Genomic DNA, 19,869 nt, shown 5'->3' on the forward strand with positions numbered 1-19,869 from the left:
TTGCTGTTGTTCTGGGATTGATTTGCACTTTTCGCACCAAAGTACATTCTTCTCTAGGAGACAGATCGAGTCTCCTTCCTGAGCGGTAGGAGAGCTGCGTGGTCCCATGGTGTTTATACTTGTGTACTATTGTTTGTACAGATGAATGTGGTACCTTCAGGCGTTTGGAAATTGCTCCCAAGGATGAACCAGACTTGTGTTGGTCTACAATTTTTTTCTGAGGTCTTGGCTGATTTCTTTTGATTTTCCCATGATGTCAAGCAAAAAGGCACTGAGTTTGGATGTAGGCCTTGAAATACATCCACAGGTACACCTCCAAGTGACTCAAATGATGTCAATCAGAAGCTTCTAAAGCCATGACATCATTTTATAGAATTTTCCATAGTCAACTTAGTGTTTGTAAACCTCTGACCCACTGGAATTGTGATACAGTGAATTATAAGTGAAATAGTCTGTCTGTAAACAATTGTTGGAAAAATTACTTGTGTCATGCACAAAGTAGATGTCCTAACCGACTTGCCAAAACTATAGTTTGTTAACAAGAAATTTGTGAAGTGGTTGAAAAACAAGTTTTAATGACTCCAACCTAAGTGTATGTAAACTTCCGACTTCAACTGTAGTGCACAACTGTTGACCAGGGCCTCAAAGTAGTGCACTACAGTATATAAGGATTAGGATGCGGATGTGACAACAGACCACTTCTCAGTTCCTATGCTTCCTGGCTGATGTTTTGGTCACTTTTGAATGCTGGCGGTGCTTTCACTCTAGTGGTAGCATGAGACGGAGTCTACAACCCACACAAGTGGCTCAGGTAGTGCAGCTCACCCAGGATGGCACATCAATGCGAGCTGTGTCTGTCAGTGTAGTGTCCAGAGCATGGAGGCGCTACCAGGAGACAGGCCAGTACATCAGGAGACGTGGAGGAGGCCGTAGGAGGGCAACAACCCAGCAGCAGGACCGCTACCTCCGCCTTTGTGCAAGGAGGAGCACTGCCAGAGCGGTCAGAAACAGACTCCATGAGGGTGGTATGAGGGCCCGACGTCCACAGGTGGGGATTGTGCTTACAGCCCAACACCGTGCAGGACGTTTGGCATTTGCCAGAGAACACCAACATCTCTCTCTCTCTCTCTCTCTCTCTCTCTCTCTCTCTCTCACACACACACACACACACACACACACACACACACACACACACACACACACACACACACACACACACACACACACACACACACACACACACACACACACACACACACACACACACACACACACACACACACACATTTCCGGTTGGCCGTCCCTCCTCCCTAATGGAGTACATCTACTCCATTACTGAGAGTTATCAGCTTTGCCACCCTGCCTTGCCCCCTGTTTCATCTGATGCTGCCACACTGACTGAGAGAGAGCGAGAGCACTTTTTTCCAGAGGGAGGAAACGTTACTGTCCTGACCTCAGAAAATCAGTTGGCATTGTGGGTGAGTGTTCTAAGTTAGAATGTTTTATATGAGAATAACATAAGGTAAATGTAAAAAGAAAAATGAAATGACTGCTCGACCTCTCATTCCTTTCACTTGAATCTCCTCTTTGTCTGGCAGTCTTTTTCAACCTTTTTATATTTTATATATTTTTTTACATGAAAAGAGCAAAAAACCTTTACAACACCTTTTTACCAAAGTAAAAGTAAGAATGTTCAAACTTAGCCTACTTTCTCCAACTCCACTCCAGTTTTAAGGCTTCCACTGTGACTGTCTGAACAGTATGATCTGTTCACAGTCACAATCAGTACATAGACAGTAGCAAGAAAAGGTCTGTGAACCCTTTGAATTTCTGCATAACTTGGTCTTCAAATTTGATTTGATCTTCATCTAAGTCACAACAATAGACAAACATAGTGTGTTTAAACTATTAACAAAAAAAAACATTTAGAATAGAATACATCATTTAAACATTCAAAGTGTAGGTTGGGGAAAAGTATGTGAACCCCTAGGCTAATGAGTTCTCCAAAAGCTAATTGGAGTTGGGAGTCAGCTAACATGGAGTCCAATCAATGAGATGGATTGGAGATGTTGGTTAGAGCTGCCCTATAAAAAAACACTCACAAAATCTGAGTTTCCTATTCACAAGAAGCATTGCCTGATGTGAACCATGCCTCGAACAAAAGAGATCTCAGAAGACCTACGATTAAGCATTTTTGACTTGCATAAAGCTGGAAAGGGTTACAAAAGGATCTCTAAAAGCCTTGATGTTCATCAGTCCACGGCAAGACAAATGTATTTACTTGGAGAAAATTCAGTACTGTTGCTACTCTTCTAGGAATGGCCATCCTGCCAAGACGACTGCAAGAGCACAGCTCAGAATGATCAATGAGGTTAAAAAGAATCTTTGAGTGTCAGCTAAAGACTTACAGAAATCTCGGGAACATGCTAACATCTCTGTTGACGAGTCTACGATACGTAACACACTAAACAATAATGGTGTTTATGGGAGGGCACCACGGAAGAAGCCACTGCTGTCCAAAAAAAGTTTGCAAAAGTGCACATGGATGTTCCAAAGCGCTACAGACAAAATATTATGTGGACAGATGAAACTACAGTTGAGTTGTTTGGAACAACACTATGTGTGGAGAGAAAAAGGCACATCACACCACATCAAAACCTCATCCCAACTGTAAAGTGTGGTGGAGGGAGCATCAAGGTTTGGGGCTGCATTGCTGCCTCAGGGCCTGGACACCTTGATATCAACGACAGAAAAATGAATTCCCAAGTTTATCAAGACATTTTGCAGGAGAATATATTATCTGTAAACCAATTGAAGCTCAACAGAAGTTGGGTGATGCAACAGGACAAAGGCCCAAAACACAGAATTAAACAACAGAACAACAGAATGGCTTGAACAGAAGAAAATACGCCTTCTGGAGTGGCCCAGTCAGAGTCTTGACCTTCTGGAGTGGCCCAGTCAGAGTCCTGACCTTCTGGAGTGGCCCAGTCAGAGTCCTGACCTTCTGGAGTGGCCCAGTCAGAGTCTTGACCTTCTGGAGTGGCCCAGTCAGAGTCCTGACCTTCTGGAGTGGCCCAGTCAGAGTCTTGACCTTCTGGAGTGGCCCAGTCAGAGTCTTGACCTTCTGGAGTGGCCCAGTCAGAGTCCTGACCTTCTGGAGTGGCCCAGTCAGAGTCTTGACCTTCTGGAGTGGCCCAGTCAGAGTCCTGACCTTCTGGAGTGGCCCAGTCAGAGTCCTGACCTCAACCCGATTAAGATGCTGTGGCATGACCTCAAGAGAGCAGTTCACACCAGACATTCCAAGAATATTGCTGAACTGAAACAGTTTTGTAAATAACAATGGTCCAAAATTCCTCCTGACCATTGTGCGGGTCTGATCCGCAACTACAGAAAACGTTTGGTTGAGGTTATTGCTGCCAAAAGAGGGTCAACCAGTTATTAAATTCAAGGGTTCACATACTTTTCCCACCCTGCACTGTGAATGTTTACATGGTGTGTTCAATAAAGACATGAAAATGTATCATTGTTTGTGTGCTATTCGTTTATGCAGACCGTGTTTGTCTATTGTTGTGACCTAGATGAAGATCAGATCAACATTTATGCAAAACTCCAGGTATTTCCAAAGGGTTAAACATACATTTTTCTTGCCACTGTACATCACAATCACTGTTTGCTTTGATGCCCTCAGTCTGGTACAGCACAGTCTCCTCAGTTTTATTCTCCCCTCTATCCCTGCCTGCCTAGACCTGCTGGTTCAAAAGGTAACACTGTTGGAGTACAAATCCTTGAGAGGGTAGAAATGAAGTGAATGTCCACCTGTACTGAATCATTACCCAGTAGCACATGGCAGCTGAGGCCACTACCCCATATAACCCCCATGTAATAAAACCTGGTCCAAGCTGCTTGATTAGCTGGCATGGGTTTTACCGGTGCTTCTGAGTCTATCACAACAGGGGGTAAAATGACTGGGGATGAGAGGGGCCTAGCCAGCACACCGTGGATGATGATAATAATACCCATATCACCCTCTCTATCTGAAGAGGACAGTGTTAGGTTATTCCAGGGTTGAGGGACAAAACGTGTGAGTTCTTGACCCGTTCTGATGGACTTGCTCTGCTATTATCAGTCTCTATATTCATTCCTGCGGAAATAAATGGATAAATGTATTTTATTCCCCGCAGAAGCAGCTTTGGGACAAAAACACACACACAGTGGGAGGATTGTGCAGAGCGAGACAGAGGTTATAAAAGCTGAACAATACTCACCACCTCGACCAATTAACTGCTCTGATGTGTGCTTGATGCTCCTTGTAATGCAATAAGTAAGCCAACATGGATGGATGTGTTTAACTATGACATCAAATGGAGATCATTCGGCTCCAATCTGAATGTGTATTTATTAATGTAGTAAAACTGTAGTTGAGTAGTCTTTAGATGGTACTCCAAATGGCACCCTTCCTTAACGTTAACGTTCCTTAACGTTAACTTCCTTAACGTTATATAGTATATGCTTTTTGACAAGCCCAAAAGTGGTGCATTCTGGGTAATGCCATAAGGAAGTTGTCAAGGGTAACTGTGCATCATAGTACTGTACCGTACCTATGTGGCTCAGTTGGTAATAGTAAGACACTAGCATTGCCGTAGTTATGGGTTCAACACCCACAGGGAGTACTTAACATACTACACATGTATGCATTCACTCTGGTAAGTGTTATTTATTATTAGCGTTATTACTCCTAACTCATCCCCTGTGTTCTGGTGTAATATGAAAGCTAAAACGCTACTCAGGCTGTTAGTAACTCAGACACGTACTAAGACACAAAGCAGAAACACAGGCCATTAGAAAGAGTATAAAACATCCCCCCCACAGTCTTAATTGCACCCATTGTGTAACATCTACCAAGAACATAATTTCATCATGCAGCAGGGACAGATTCTGGGCTGATTTAATTCCCTTTTGTGATGTCCAAATACAATAATTTGTCATTGGAGCCGTTTAAATGTTTTTAGAGAAATACAAAGTAGAAAATGTGTGCATGCACACATCCACAATGCACTGCTTATCTCCTAGTTAGGTGTGCTTGTTGAAGCACAGCACCACTTTGGAAACAGTACACACTTATTATTATAATTCCACCGGGATTAGCGCCAAAACCGTTCAAACTACCAACACCAAAACAACTTTCAAATGTGCCGACTAGCACTATCAAACGTTTTGATTCTGCTTATGCTTTTCACACTCCAATTTATTTGCATAAATCCCAATTAATTGAATGGGAAATATTCTGAACGCAACTATACTCTTCAACCGTTTAAGCTTGAAACGCCATTCAAACTCTAAGACATGCAGACCGGTCTGGAATAGCTTGAATACAGCTTTTTGATACCATTTAGAACTTTTTGAACTATAACCGTTATAAATGTGCATAAAGGCGCCATAGGCTTGAATGGGATGTATTTGGATTCGCCACTGAACCGTTAAATGTGGACACCAAACCAATGGCGACATGTACAGACTGACTCAACTTAGATGTCTTGTTCAAAAATTGTTGATGCTATTTGTACTTCTTGATCTATAACCGTTTTAAATTTTGCATGAAAGCTCCAGACTTCAAAGGCAAACATTTGATTGACCACTGCTCTTAAACACCAACCCCACATTGACTTGTGCAGACTGACTCAACATTGATCACTTTATTACAGATTTTTGCTACCATCGTGAACAATAAAGCTTGTTGTGTCCTCCTTCATTTCAATGGCAGAACGCAGGCTTCAGCATTATAAACTGAAATCACCGCCATAACACTGTCAGTATGTTCAACCTAAAACATTTTGATAGCTTAAAAACACATTCTATGGATTATGATGAAATAGAATTCACTCTAGCCTACTACTAGCACACTATAATACCTCCACACCTACAAACCACCCCAAAATAGGTCACTATAACTAACACAAAGCCTATGAAAACCATTTTACTACTACCATCACTACCACTACTATTTCACAACCATAAGTACTTCAAGACTAGAAAGCACACATTTACTGAAGTAAATGTAATTTTCTAGTTTTCTGTATAAATTCAAAGTGAAGGGACCAAAACCAATTGCAGAAAGCAGGAAGGGTACCGCACCATTTTGATTCCATTTATTCTAAGTCAAAAAGACCCAGTCCCTTTCCTCCATTTTTGGCCAGGCATGTTCCTGTGTGGCTCAGTTGGTAGAGCATGGTGCTTTTAATGCCAAACATTGTGAGTTTGATTGCTGCCGGGCCCATCAATATAAATAAAAAAAATATGCACAAATGACAAGTCAAATGGTAAGTCGCTTTGGATAAAATCAACCGCTAAATGGTATGTATTTATTATTATATATTCTAACTTTTATCATTATTTCATGACCCGTACAGTGACATACTGCACCTTGATTGTACAGAACTGCTTTTAATAGTCCCTTTTGTGACAGCCATAACACTTTAGTCAAAAGACGAATGTGGACATTTGGCCTTGGACATATCAGGTGAATGTATTACAATGATGGGGCAGAGACTATTGGTGAAGGAGGTATATGATACACATCATATCTCAACTCCAGCTGAGGACACGGATCCTCTGTATGACAAGGCATTGCCTATCTACGCAGGAAGAAACAACAAACATCTTTCACATACCTGATAGAGTATATTCAGACAGTGCATGAAAGAGTTGGAGCTTATCTTTTGTTTAGCTGTGCAGTCACAGTGTCAATCCTTCACTGGAGATCGATTTAATATGCTATAATGGACTAGCTTCAACTTGGCGACATATAAACACACACAAATACAAACAGACAAATGTGAAACACTGCACTTGCATTTATATCAGAGTAGCTTTGCATAAACAAGCGTGAGTTGAGATGATTTGGAAGAAGGCCAGCTAGAGGTTAAGTACCAGAGCGCTCCAACAGACAATATCACATCTACAGTTAGTGTGAACTTTTGAACATGTTTAGATAGAAAACACATGGCATTAAAGTCATATTTCAATTTGTGCCCTGTGTCGTGGGAGCAGAACAAACACATTTCTGATTCACCATCTTACCGTCTGAACTAAGAAACTAGGAAAAGTACATTCTAATGCTAAAAAGTTCTATTCGAGACCAACAATGTCTCCAAAACTAACAGCAAAAATTGTCGTCGTCACACAATTTAAATATTAGTAGGAGGAAGACAGTGGGAAGACATCACTGTTCTGGTATGACTATGGATGAGGCCACACACAAACCTGGAGGCTACTGTAGGCTACCTACCTACCTTGGTTTAGGACACTGAATCCCAACGTCATCACTACGCTCCCACACCTGCTGTTGTACTGTTAGGCTCTTCAGCTCCACTCTTTGATGGAAGAACCACACACTGTGATCCACTGTTTAAATGCAATGACGTACGTAGAACCCACATATGCATAGATGTGTGTTTTTAATGTAGCGAAAAGTGCAAACCCTACAGCAGTGTTGATGGGCGTCAGTGAGTATGTTTACATGCACGCTAATAATTCAATATTAAACTTATTATGGTAGTAGGCCGAGTATGGCATTAGCCATGTAAACACTTTACGCTGCTTTTCTTAATCGGCGTCAGGTCATAATCGAAGTAAGCATACACTGATTAAAACACTTGGTTTTCTGCGATATCTTCCAATTCATTAGGACATGTAAACAGTTGAATCGGCGTTCCAGCAGTGTATTTGATCTGCGCATGTGCCAGCCCCGGTACCGCAAGCTTCCCTCTTATGCTTGAGTGAAGTGAGCTTGGTAAAACTGAAAGTGTGCATCTTCGAAATATTTTTCACATACAAACTTTATATGTCCGAACTTGGAATCAAATAGGCTTCACAAAAATAACATGGTCGCTGTGGTAGAATTCCAATTTTCTGCATACATTTAAGTCCCACCAGGAAGTCTGATCTCAGATGTGTCCATGTAAACAGGATTGTTAGGGAAATCATTCTTCTTGCAAAGCATGTCAACGTTTTAAGCAAACAATTCGAATCTGACTATCAAGAATAATCGCATTATTTTGTGCATGTATCCATACTCAGTGAAGTGACTGGGTGTAGGCAGAGGTTAGATGATTCTGGAAATACACTGAGAGGGTTTGAGGGTTGAAGAGGCGAAACAGAGGGGTTGAGAGTGAAGAGGATGAGGAGGTTTAGAACAGTGGTGTTATATTAGATTGGTAGTGGGCGTCGTTTCCAGAAGTGGAGAATCTGTAGATTTGAACACTACCCCCATACATCATTCCACTAAATCGCCCACAGCATCTATCAATCGCCCATAGCACTTTCCCTCAATCCCTCAGTGTCCGCTGCCTCTTATACTTACTATTCATTGGGAACATTGTCAACGTCACCCTATCTCCTAGCATCGCCTGTTCACCCCCTATTTCTGGTCAACAATATACCCTCAACCTCCTTATATCCTTGGAAGTATTGTTTAACTGACCCCTCTCAGCAGCACTCTCTTCATCACCCCCTTACCTCACGTTTGTCTCTTGCGAGAGTAGCAGGAGATTTGGTTCTGGGTGCTGAAATGACCTCACCCTGTCCCCAGCGGGTGTATCGCCCCAGTCTCAGCCTCAAACCCAACCCGAGTCTCGTCCTATCTGTTGTGTTCCCTCCTCAGACACTTCCATTAAGATAGTGTCAGGATAAACTCAACTTTATCCTGCATTTCTGTTTACTAAAGGAGATACTGGGCTGGTTGTCTGTCTGTGTCTCATTTCCCCCTGTTTTCCCATGGGTTAGCTTGATAAAGAAATACAAAGGGGATATGGGGAGATAGGGAGGGTATATTGCAGAGTGGTGATTTGTATTGTTCTGTAAAATGACAGGCTCGTCTTTCAGCTTTATTTCTCAAAAATGGATTTAGTTGCCTCTAAGACTGAGACACAGTGAAGATATGAGGAGGTACTAGATTGCTTGCTTTAGTTTCAGAGTTACATCAGCTTTACCCCTCATGAAGTTATTAGCTTTGTATAACCTAAGCCCACCAGTGAGTTATAAAAAGGATATTGCCATTCCATTTTACCCCACTAGAGCACCAATTACAGACCACAAAGTTATTTACATTATGACATAATATGGTGAAGTGAACATTCAGTACAAGGACAAAAAAATCCAAAGACATAAAGCACAGTTAATTACTGTTAAAAAAATCTCCATGTTCTTTATTCTCTCTCTCTAGGGTCAATATGACAAAACACAGAAAAGGTTATGATTCTGGCCGAGCCAGATGAATTTGATTAAGATAATTACTCTTTCAGCTGGTCTATTATACAGTAGGGGTTCTCTTCAATCACATTTTCCATGAAACCACAAAGCACCTACTAGGAAATCAGCAGGTACAGGTGGGTTAGAATATTTGCGTTATTCAAGTCAGAAGAATGTAGTTCCATCAGAAAGTACTAAATTACTTTTAATTGTTGTGTTTTTGTGTTCGACTGAACGACCAGCGCAGGACGCCATTATACTATATTTTCCCGAAAACCACATAAAGTTGCTTCGAAGAAACCAACCGGTACATACTACATTTGTTGTATTCAGAAGACTTACGTGAGTCATTGGTAGAACATGGATCACCTCGTACGCACACATACTTCCATCTCATCCCCCTGGAGGACTAAAAGTCAGTGGTAATCACATCACCACAGCCCCCCGTGTAGGTGTAGTAATAAGTGTCTTTGGTTTATTAGAAACAGTAGTAACCTCCCATTAATCACCAGTGTCTGACGCTAACGGGCATCTAGGCTGGGGGAGTAGAACAGAACACATCAAACTGAACCAGACAAAACATTTCACTCATTATGGATGACTAGTCTTGTTCTCCATTGTTCAAGTTCTGTCTTTTCTCTCACTCTTTTGTCTAAAAGAACATGTAAAATTACAGTGCTCTGACAAATGGATTTTTGTAAAAGCATTTTCAGCACACTGTAATAAAGCTATGACTTAATTAAGAGCGAACACTAAAGCTAAAATTCTAACCTCACATCACCTACACTACAGTTCCTCTTCTCATATGCCAAAATGCGTCCGAGTTTAAGAGTTTTTAAGGTGTTCCTTTGAAAACATTACAGCATTAAATGCATTAAACAGTGCCTTCGGAAAGTATTCACACCCCTTCACTTTTCCCACATTTTGTTGCTTTTCAGCCTGAATTTATAATGTATTAAATTTAGATTGTTTTGTCACTGGCCTACCCCATACCCCATAATGTCAAAGTGGAATTGTTTTGAAAAGTTTACACGTTAATTAAAAATGAAAAGCTGAAATGTCTTGAGACAATAAGTATTCAACCACCTTGATATGGCAAACCTAAATAAGTTCAGGAGTAAAAATGTGCTTAACAAGTCACATAATAAGTTGCATGGACTCACTCTGTGTGCAATTATAGTGTTTAACATCTACAGGATCAGTGTCCCGACCTCGGGACAGTTGAGCTAACGTAGGCTAATGTGATTAGTATGAGGTTGTAAGTAACAAGAATATTTCCCAGGACATAGACATATCTGACATTGGCAGAAAGCTTAAATTCTTGTTAATCTAACTGCACTGTCCAATTTACAGGAGCTATTACAGTGAAAGAATACCATTTTATTGTTTGAGGCGAGTGCACATTTATGAATTTGAAATTGTATAAATAAACCAATTAGGCACATTTGGGCAGTCTTGATAACATTTTGAACAGAAATGCAGAAATCAGTCTAAAACTTTGCACATACACTGCTGCCATCTAGTGGCCCCACATCTAAATTGTGCCTGGGCTGGAATAATACGTTATGGCCTTTCTCTTGCATTTCAAAGATAGTACAAAACAAATTTTAAAAAACACATGTTTTTTTTTGTATTATCTTTTACCACATCTAATGTGTTATATTCTCCTACATTCATTTCACATTTCAACAAACTTTTGTTTCCTTTCAAATGGTATCAAGAATATGCATATCCTTGCTTCAGGTCCTGAGCTACAGGCAGTTAAATTTGGGTATGTCATTTTACTATCTCTTCTCTGTACCCCCCAATTATCTGCAAGGTCCCTCAGTCGAGCAGTAAATGGATTCAAACACAAAAACAAGGGAATTTTCCAATGCCCCGCAATGAAGAGAACCTAATGGTATATGGATTTTTTAAAATGAAATAACAAAAGAAAATACATTTAAAATCCCTTTGAGCATGGTGAAGTTATTAATTACACTTTGGATGGTGTATCAATACACCCAGTCACTACAAAGATACAGGTGTCCTTCCTAGTGCAGTTGCCAGAGAGGAAGGAAACCGCTCAGGGATTTCACCATGAGGCCAACGGTGACTTCAAAACAGTTACAGAGTGTAATGACTGTGGCTTTAATCGTTAAGGACTGGGAAGTTTTTCAGGATAAAAAAGAAACAGAATGGAGCTAAGCACAGGCAAATGCTAAAGGAAAACCTGGTTCAGTCTGCTTTCCACCAGCCACTGGGAGATGAATTCACCTTTCAGCAGGACAATATCCTAAAACACAAGGCCAAATCAACACTGGAGTTGCTTATCAAGAAGAGAGTGAATGTTCCTGAGTGGCCGAGTTACAGTTTTGACTTAAATCTGCTTGAAAATCTATGGCAAGAACTGAAAATGGTTGTCTAGCAATGATCAACAACCAATATTAGTGTTTTACAAACTTTAACATTACAGAGGTTTTTGTGTAGATCGTTGACAAAAAATGTAAAAATCTATTTTAATCCCACTTTGTAACACAACAAAATGTTGAAAAAGTCAAGGGGTGTGAATCATTTGTTAAGATATGTAAATAACATGAAGAGTGCCTGGGTTCTCCTTGTTTTTCTCTGACTAGTAATTTTATTTTTTTATTTTTTATTTCACCTTTATTTAACCAGGTAGGCCAGTTGAGAACAAGTTCTCATTTGCAACTGCGACCTGGCCAAGATAAAGCATAGCAGTGTGAGCAGACAACACAGAGTTACACATGGAATAAACAATTAACAAGTCAATAACACAGTAGAAAACAAAGGGGGAGTCTATATACAATGTGTGCAAAAGGCATGAGGAGGTAGGTGAATAATTACAATTTTGCAGATTAACACTGGAGTGATAAATGATCAGATGGTCATGTACAGGTAGAGATATTGGTGTGCAAAAGAGCAAGTAAATAAATAAAAACAGTATGGGGATGAGGTAGGTGAAAATGGGTGGGCTATTTACCAATAGACTATGTACAGCAGCAGCGATCGGTTAGCTGCTCAGATAGCTGATGTTTGAAGTTGGTGAGGAGATAAAAGTCTCCAACTTCAGCGATTTTTGCAATTCGTTCCAGTCACAGGCAGCAGAGTACTGGAACGAAAGGCGGCCAAATGAGGTGTTGGCTTTAGGGATGATCAGTGAGATACACCTGCTGGAGCGCGTGCTACGGATGGGTGTTGCCATCGTGACCAGTGAACTGAGATAAGGCGGAGCTTTACCTAGCATGGACTTGTAGATGACCTGGAGCCAGTGGGTCTGGCGACGAATATGTAATGAGGGCCAGCCGACTAGAGCATACAGGTCGCAGTGGTGGGTGGTATAAGGTGCTTTAGTGACAAAACGGATGGCACTGTGATAGACTGCATCCAGTTTGCTGAGTAGAGTGTTGGAAGCCATTTTGTAGATGACATCGCCGAAGTCGAGGATCGGAAGGATAGTCAGTTTTACTAGTGTAAGCTTGGCGGCGTTAGTGAAGGAGGCTTTGTTACGGAATAGAAAGCCGACTCTTGATTTGATTTTCGATTGGAGATGTTTGATATGAGTCTGGAAGGAGAGTTTGCAGTCTAGCCAGACACCTAGGTACTTATAGATGTCCACATATTCAAGGTCGGAACCATCCAGGGTGGTGATGCTAGTCGGGCATGCGGGTGCAGGCAGCGATCGGTTGAAAAGCATGCATTTGGTTTTACTAGCGTTTAAGAGCAGTTGGAGGCCACGGAAGGAGTGTTGTATGGCATTGAAGCTTGTTTGGAGGTTGGATAGCACAGTGTCCAATGACGGGCCGAAAGTATATAGAATGGTGTCGTCTGCGTAGAGGTGGATCAGGGAATCGCCCGCAGCAAGAGCAACGTCATTGATATATACAGAGAAAAGAGTCGGCCCGAGAATTGAACCCTGTGGCACCCCCATAGAGACTGCCAGAGGACCGGACAGCATGCCCTCCGATTTGACACACTGAACTCTGTCTGCAAAGTAATTGGTGAACCAGGCAAGGCAGTCATCCGAAAACCGAGGCTACTGAGTCTGCCGATAAGAATATGGTGATTGACAGAGTCGAAAGCCTTGGCAAGGTCAATGAAGACGGCTGCACAGTACTGTCTTTTATCGATGGCGGTTATGATATCGTTTAGTACCTTGAGTGTTGCTGAGGTGCACCCGTGACCGGCTCGGAAACCAGATTGCACAGCGGAGAAGGTACGGTGGGATTCGAGATGGTCAGTGACCTGTTTGTTGACTTGGCTTTCGAAGACCTTAGATAGGCAGGGCAGGATGGATATAGGTCTGTAACAGTTTGGGTCCAGGGTGTCTCCCCCTTTGAAGAGGGGGATGACTGCGGCAGCTTTCAATCCTTGGGGATCTCAGACGATATGAAAGAGAGGTTGAACAGGCTGGTAATAGGGGTTGCGACAATGGCGGCGGAAAGTTTCAGAAATAGGGGGTCCAGATTGTCAAGCCCAGCTGATTTGTACGGGTCCAGGTTTTGCAGCTCTTTCAGAACATCTGCTATCTGGATTTGGGTAAAGGAGAACCTGGAGAGGCTTGGGCGAGGAGCTGCCGGGGGCAGAGCTGTTGGCCGAGGTTGGAGTAGCCAGGCGGAAGGCATGGCCAGCCGTTGAGAAATGCTTATTGAAGTTTTCGATAATCATGGATTTATCGGTGGTGACCGTGTTACCTAGCCTCAGTGCAGTGGGCAGCTGGGAGGAGGTGCTCTTGTTCTCCATGGACTTCACAGTGTCCCAGAACTTTTTGGAGTTGGAGCTACATGATGCAAACTTCTGCCTGAAGAAGCTGGCCTTAGCTTTCCTGACTGACTGCGTGTATTGGTTACGGACTTCCCTGAACAGTTGCATATCCCGGGGACTATTCGATGCTATTGCAGTCCGCCACAGGATGTTTTTGTGCTGGTCGAGGGCAGTCAGGTCTGGGGTGAACCAAGGACTGTATCTGTTCTTAGTTCTGCATTTTTTGAACGGAGCATGCTTATCTAAAATGGTGAGGAAGTTACTTTTAAAGAATGACCAGGCATCCTCAACTGACGGGATGAGGTCAATGTCCTTCCAGGATACCCGGGCCAGGTCGATTAGAAAGGCCTGCTCACAGAAGTGTTTTAGGGAGCGTTTGACAGTGATGAGGGGTGGTCGTTTGACTGCGGCTCCGTAGCGGATACAGGCAATGAGGCAGTGATCGCTGAGATCCTGGTTGAAGACAGCGGAGGTGTATTTGGAGGGCCAGTTGGTCAGGATGACGTCTATGAGGGTGCCCTTGTTTACAGAGTTAGGGTTGTACCTGGTGGGTTCCTTGATGATTTGTGTGAGATTGAGGGCATCTAGCTTAGATTGTAGGACTGGCGGGGTGTTAAGCATATCCCAGTTTAGGTCACCAAACAGAACAAACTCTGAGGCTAGATGGGGGGGCGATCAATTCACAAATGGTGTCCAGGGCACAGCTGGGGGCTGAGGGGGGGTCGGTAGCAGGCGGCAACAGTGAGAGACTTATTTCTGGAGAGAGTAATTTTCAAAATTAGTAGTTCGAACTGTTTGGGTATGGACCTGGAAAGTATGACATTACTTTGCAGGCTATCTCTGCAGTAGACTGCAACTCCTCCCCCTTTAGCAGTTCTATCTTGACGGAAGATGTTATAGTTGGGTATGGAAATCTCTGAATTTTTGGTGGCCTTCCTGAGCCAGGATTCAGACACAGCAAGGACATCAGGGTTAGCAGAGTGTGCTAGAGCAGTGAGTAAAACAAACTTAGGGAGGAGGCTTCTGATGTTGACATGCATGAAACCAAGGCTTTTTCGATCACAGAAGTCAACAAATGAGGGTGCCTGGGGACATGCAGGGCCTGGGTTTACCTCCACATCACCCGCGGAACAGAGAAGGAGTAGTATGAGGGTGCGGCTAAAGGCTATCAAAACTGGTCGCCTAGAGCGTTGGGGACAGAGAATAAGAGGAGCAGGTTTCTGGGCATGGTAGAATATATTCAGGGCATAATGCGCAGACAGGGGTATGGTGGGGTGCGGGTACAGCGGGGGTAAGCCCAGGCACTGGGTGATGATGAGAGAGGTTGTGTCTCTGGACATGCTGGTTGTAATGGGTGAGGTCACCGCATGTGTGGGAGGTGGGACAAAGGAGTTATCAGGGGTATGAAGAGTAGAACTAGGGGCTCCATTGTGAACTAGAACAATGATAACTAACCTGAGCAACAGTATACAAGGCATATTGACATTTGAGAGAGACATACAGTGAGGCATACAGTAATCACAGGTGTTGAATTGGGAAAGCTAGCTTAAACAGTAGGTGAGACAACAGCTAATCAGCTAGCACAACAACAGCAGGTAAAATGGCGTTGACTAGGCAACGGGGCCGACAGATAAAACATAAACAAGCAGAATGGAGTACCGTGATTAATGGACAGTCCAGAGTGCATCAGCTATGTAGCCAAGAGATCAGTGTCCAGGGAGCGGTGGATGGGGCAGGGAAGCTGGACTGGCGAGTGTTATCCAGGTTGAAAAAAAGTTAACAATGACTAAATAGCTTGTAGCTAGTTAGCTGGTTAGCTTCTGGAGGTTCTTGAGTGTGTTCTAAAAATTAAAAATAATAGCGATTCCGTATCACATTGGGTGAGCCAGGTTTCCGGAAAGGTATAAACAGATTAAAAATCAAGAAGAGATAGAAAGTAAATATGGGTCCGGTGAGTGTTTGGGACGCGGCGATTCAGATGGTTAGCAGGCCTGTGCTAACAAGCTAACAGTTCGTAGGCCCGGGCTAGACAAGCTAGCAGTTAGCAGGCCTGTGCTAACAAGCTAACAGTAAACCTCTACCCTTACCCAACAGCACCTCCAATCCTACTTAATGATATTCTATCTATAGTGTATGCACATACCTCTCCCAAACCTTTTTTTTTACCTTCTTTTTCCTCCACCCACAGGGTGTTATCTGAATTTAGCTCCGTGCCTTACATAAAGATGTCTCCACAGCACCAGCTTCTACCTGACCTATGGAGAGAATCAATATTACAGCTTTTTCTACATGATCTGAGTGACGTTTCGGCACAGCTTTAAATACATGACTTCTCCATCTGGGTATACGGCCAACTAACCTCTGGACCAGGTGACCTTTGCTTTGAGTTAACAACCGCAGGGGTCGAACGGAACATGAACTTCTTGGAACTTATTGGAAACACCAACACATAGGACCACCAGGTTCACATAGCCCATAGCTATTAGATTAATATTGCCTACAATCTTCCAGTTTACCATGGGGTTGAAACGAAAAAGCATGGGTGGAATAAATTCCTATAGAAACACCTACACATAAGGCCTCATCAAGTCATATTATTGATATTAGATCAATATTAGCTAGAATCTTGTCAGCCATCCAGGGATTAATTATATTTTCCATTTCACTTCATGAAAGTTCTCATAAATAGTGGGTAACCGTTTTTTCCAACGGTGCCTTCAGAAAGTATTCATACCTCTCGATTTAGTCCACATATTGCTGTCTTACAGCCTGCATTCAAAATTTATTAAATTGTTTTTTTTCTCGCCCACCTACACACAATACTCCATGAAGTGAAAACAGGTTTTTTTGAAATTTATGCAAATCTTTGAAAATGAAATACATAAATATCTAATTTACATAAATATTCAAGCCCCTGAGTCAATACTTTGTAGAAGTACCTTTGGCAGTGATTACAGCTGTGAGTCTTTCTAAGTACACAAAAGTTTTAGAACACCTACTCATTCAAGTGTTTTTATTTTTTACTATTTTCTACATTGTAGAATAATAGTGAAGACATCAAAACTATGAAATAACACATATGGAATTTTGTAGTAACCAAAAAAGTGTTAAACAAATCAAAATATATTTTACATTTGAAGTTCTTCAAATAGCCACCCTTTGCCTTGATGACAGCTTTGCACACTCAAATCAAATCGTATTTGTCACATACACATGGTTAGCAGATGTTAATGCAAGAGTAGCGAAATGATTGTGCTTCTAGTTCCGACAATGCAATGCAGTAATAACCAACGAGTTCTCTAACCTAACAATTTCACAACATCTACCTTATACACACAAGTGTAAAGGGATGAAGAATATGTACATAAAAACATATGAATGAGTGATGGTACAGAACGGAATAGGCAAGATGCAGTAGATAGTATCGAGTACAGTATATACATATGAGATGTGTAATGTAGGGTATGTAAACATATAAAAGTGGCATTGTTTAAAGTGGCTAGTGATACATGTATTACATAAAGATGGCAAGATGCAGTAGATGGTATAGAGTACAGTATATACATATGAGATGAGTAATGTAGGGTATGTAAACATTATATTAAGTGGCATTGTTTAAAGTGGCTAGTGATACATTTTTTACATCACGTTTTCCATTATTAAAGTGGCTGGAGTTGAGTCAGTGTGTTGGCAGCAGCCACTCAATGTTAGTGGTGGCTGTTCAACAGACTGATGGCCTTGAGATAGAAGCTGTTTTTCAGTCTCTCGGTCCCTACTTTGATGCACCTGTACTGACCTCTTGGCATTCTCTCAACCAGCTTCATCTGGAATGCTTTTCCAACAGTCTTAAAGGAGTTCCCACATATGCTGAGCACTTGTTGGCTGCTTTTCCTTCACTCTGCGGTCCAACTCATCCCTAACCATCTCAATTTGGTTGAGGTCGGGGGATTGTGGAGGCCATGTCATCTGATGCAGCACTCCATCACTCTCCTTCTTGGTAAAATAGCCCTTACACAGCCTGGAGGTGTGTTGGGTCATTGTCCTGTTGAAAAACAAATGATAGTCCCACTAAGCCCAAACTAGATGGGATGGTGTATTGCTGCAGAATGCTGTGGTAGCCATGCTGGTAAAGTGTGCCTTGAATTCTAAGTAAATCACAGTGTCACAAGCAAAGCACACCCACACCATTACACCTCCTCCTCCATGCTTTACGGTGGGAAATACACGTGGAGATCATCCGTTCCACCACACCGTGTCTCACAATGATATCGCGTTTGGAACCAAAAATATCCAATTTGGGCCGGTCTAATGTCCATTACTTGTGTTTCGGCCCAAACAAGTCTCTTCTTCCTGGTTTCCTTTAGTAGTGGTTTCTTTGCAGCAATTTCACCATGAAGGCCTGATTCACACAGTCTCCTCTGAACTGTTGATATTGAGATGTGTCTGTTACTTGAACTCTGTGACGCATTTATTGGGCTGCAGTTTCTGAGGCTGGCAACTCTAGGTCTTCCATTCCTTTGGCGGTCCTCATGAGAGCCAGTTTCATCATTGCCCTTAATGGTTTTTGCGACTGCACTTGAAGAATAGAATTTTCCAGATTGACTGACCAGGTCTTAAAGTAATGATGGACTGTCGTTTCTCTTTGCTTATTTGAGCTGTTCTTGCCTTAATATGGACTTTCACCAAATAGGACTTAAACACATTAAAGAAATTCCACAAAGTAACTTTTAATAAGGCAAACCTGTTAATTGAAATGCATTCCAGGTGACTACCTCATGAAGTTGATTGAGAGAATGCCAAGAGTGTGCAAAGCTGTCTTTATAATGACTGGGTGTATTGATACACCATCCAAAGCGTGTTTTACCCATCTACCAATAGGTTCTATCTTTGTGAGGCATTGGAAAACCTCCCTCATCTTTGTGGTTGAATCGGTTTTTGAAATCCACTGCTTGACAGAGGGACCTTACGGATAATTGCATGGGTGGGGTACAGAGATGAGGTAGTCATTCAAAAAATCATGTTAAACACCATTATTGCACACAGAGTGCAACATGTGACGTGTTAGGCCAATTGGAACCTATTTAGGCTAGGCATGACAAAAGGGTTTAATACAGACTCAAGACATTTCAGCTTTCCATTTTTAAATAATCAAAAAACATCCACTTTGATAGTATGGGGTATTGTCTGTAGGCCAGTGACAAATCTCAATTTAATACATTTTAAATTCAGGCTGTAACAAAATATGGAAAAAGGCAAGGGGTATTAATACTTTTTCATGGCACTATCTACCAGACCTCTTAATATAGCCTTTGACAAAATTATTGTTAAGGGGAGATGGATGTCTAAGTAAAAATTAGATTAATATGAAAGGTGAATATTTTAGATATCCTGACAGAATGGAGTGAGAAAAAGATGACTAACCATAGCTGTTTCTTGAATTAAAGTGCAACATTGCCACCTAGTGGTCTTACTATCATAATTCCATGCTCAATATTCAAATAAAATTGTCTTTGTCACATACACCTGGTGTATTCGGCGTACACCTTACAGTGAAATGCTTACCTACAAGCCCTTAAACAATGCAGTTAAGAAAAAATAGTTAAGGAAAAAAATAGTGTAAGAGCAGCAGTAAAATAACAGTAGCGAGGGTTACTGGTACAGTCAATGTGTGGGGACACAGATTAGTCAAGGTAATTGAGGTAGTATGTACGTGTAGGTAGAGTTAAAGTGGCTATGCATAGATAGAGTAGCAGCAGTGTAACAGGTGGGTGGGGGGGTGCGACCACTTGCAGTGCAGTAGCAGAGAGAACAGTCTGACTAAGGTGGCTGGAGTCTGACAATTTTTAGGGCCTTCCTTGG

The sequence above is a fragment of the Oncorhynchus tshawytscha genome, linkage group LG13 (assembly GCF_018296145.1).
Source record: "Oncorhynchus tshawytscha isolate Ot180627B linkage group LG13, Otsh_v2.0, whole genome shotgun sequence".
Taxonomy (NCBI): domain Eukaryota; kingdom Metazoa; phylum Chordata; class Actinopteri; order Salmoniformes; family Salmonidae; genus Oncorhynchus; species Oncorhynchus tshawytscha.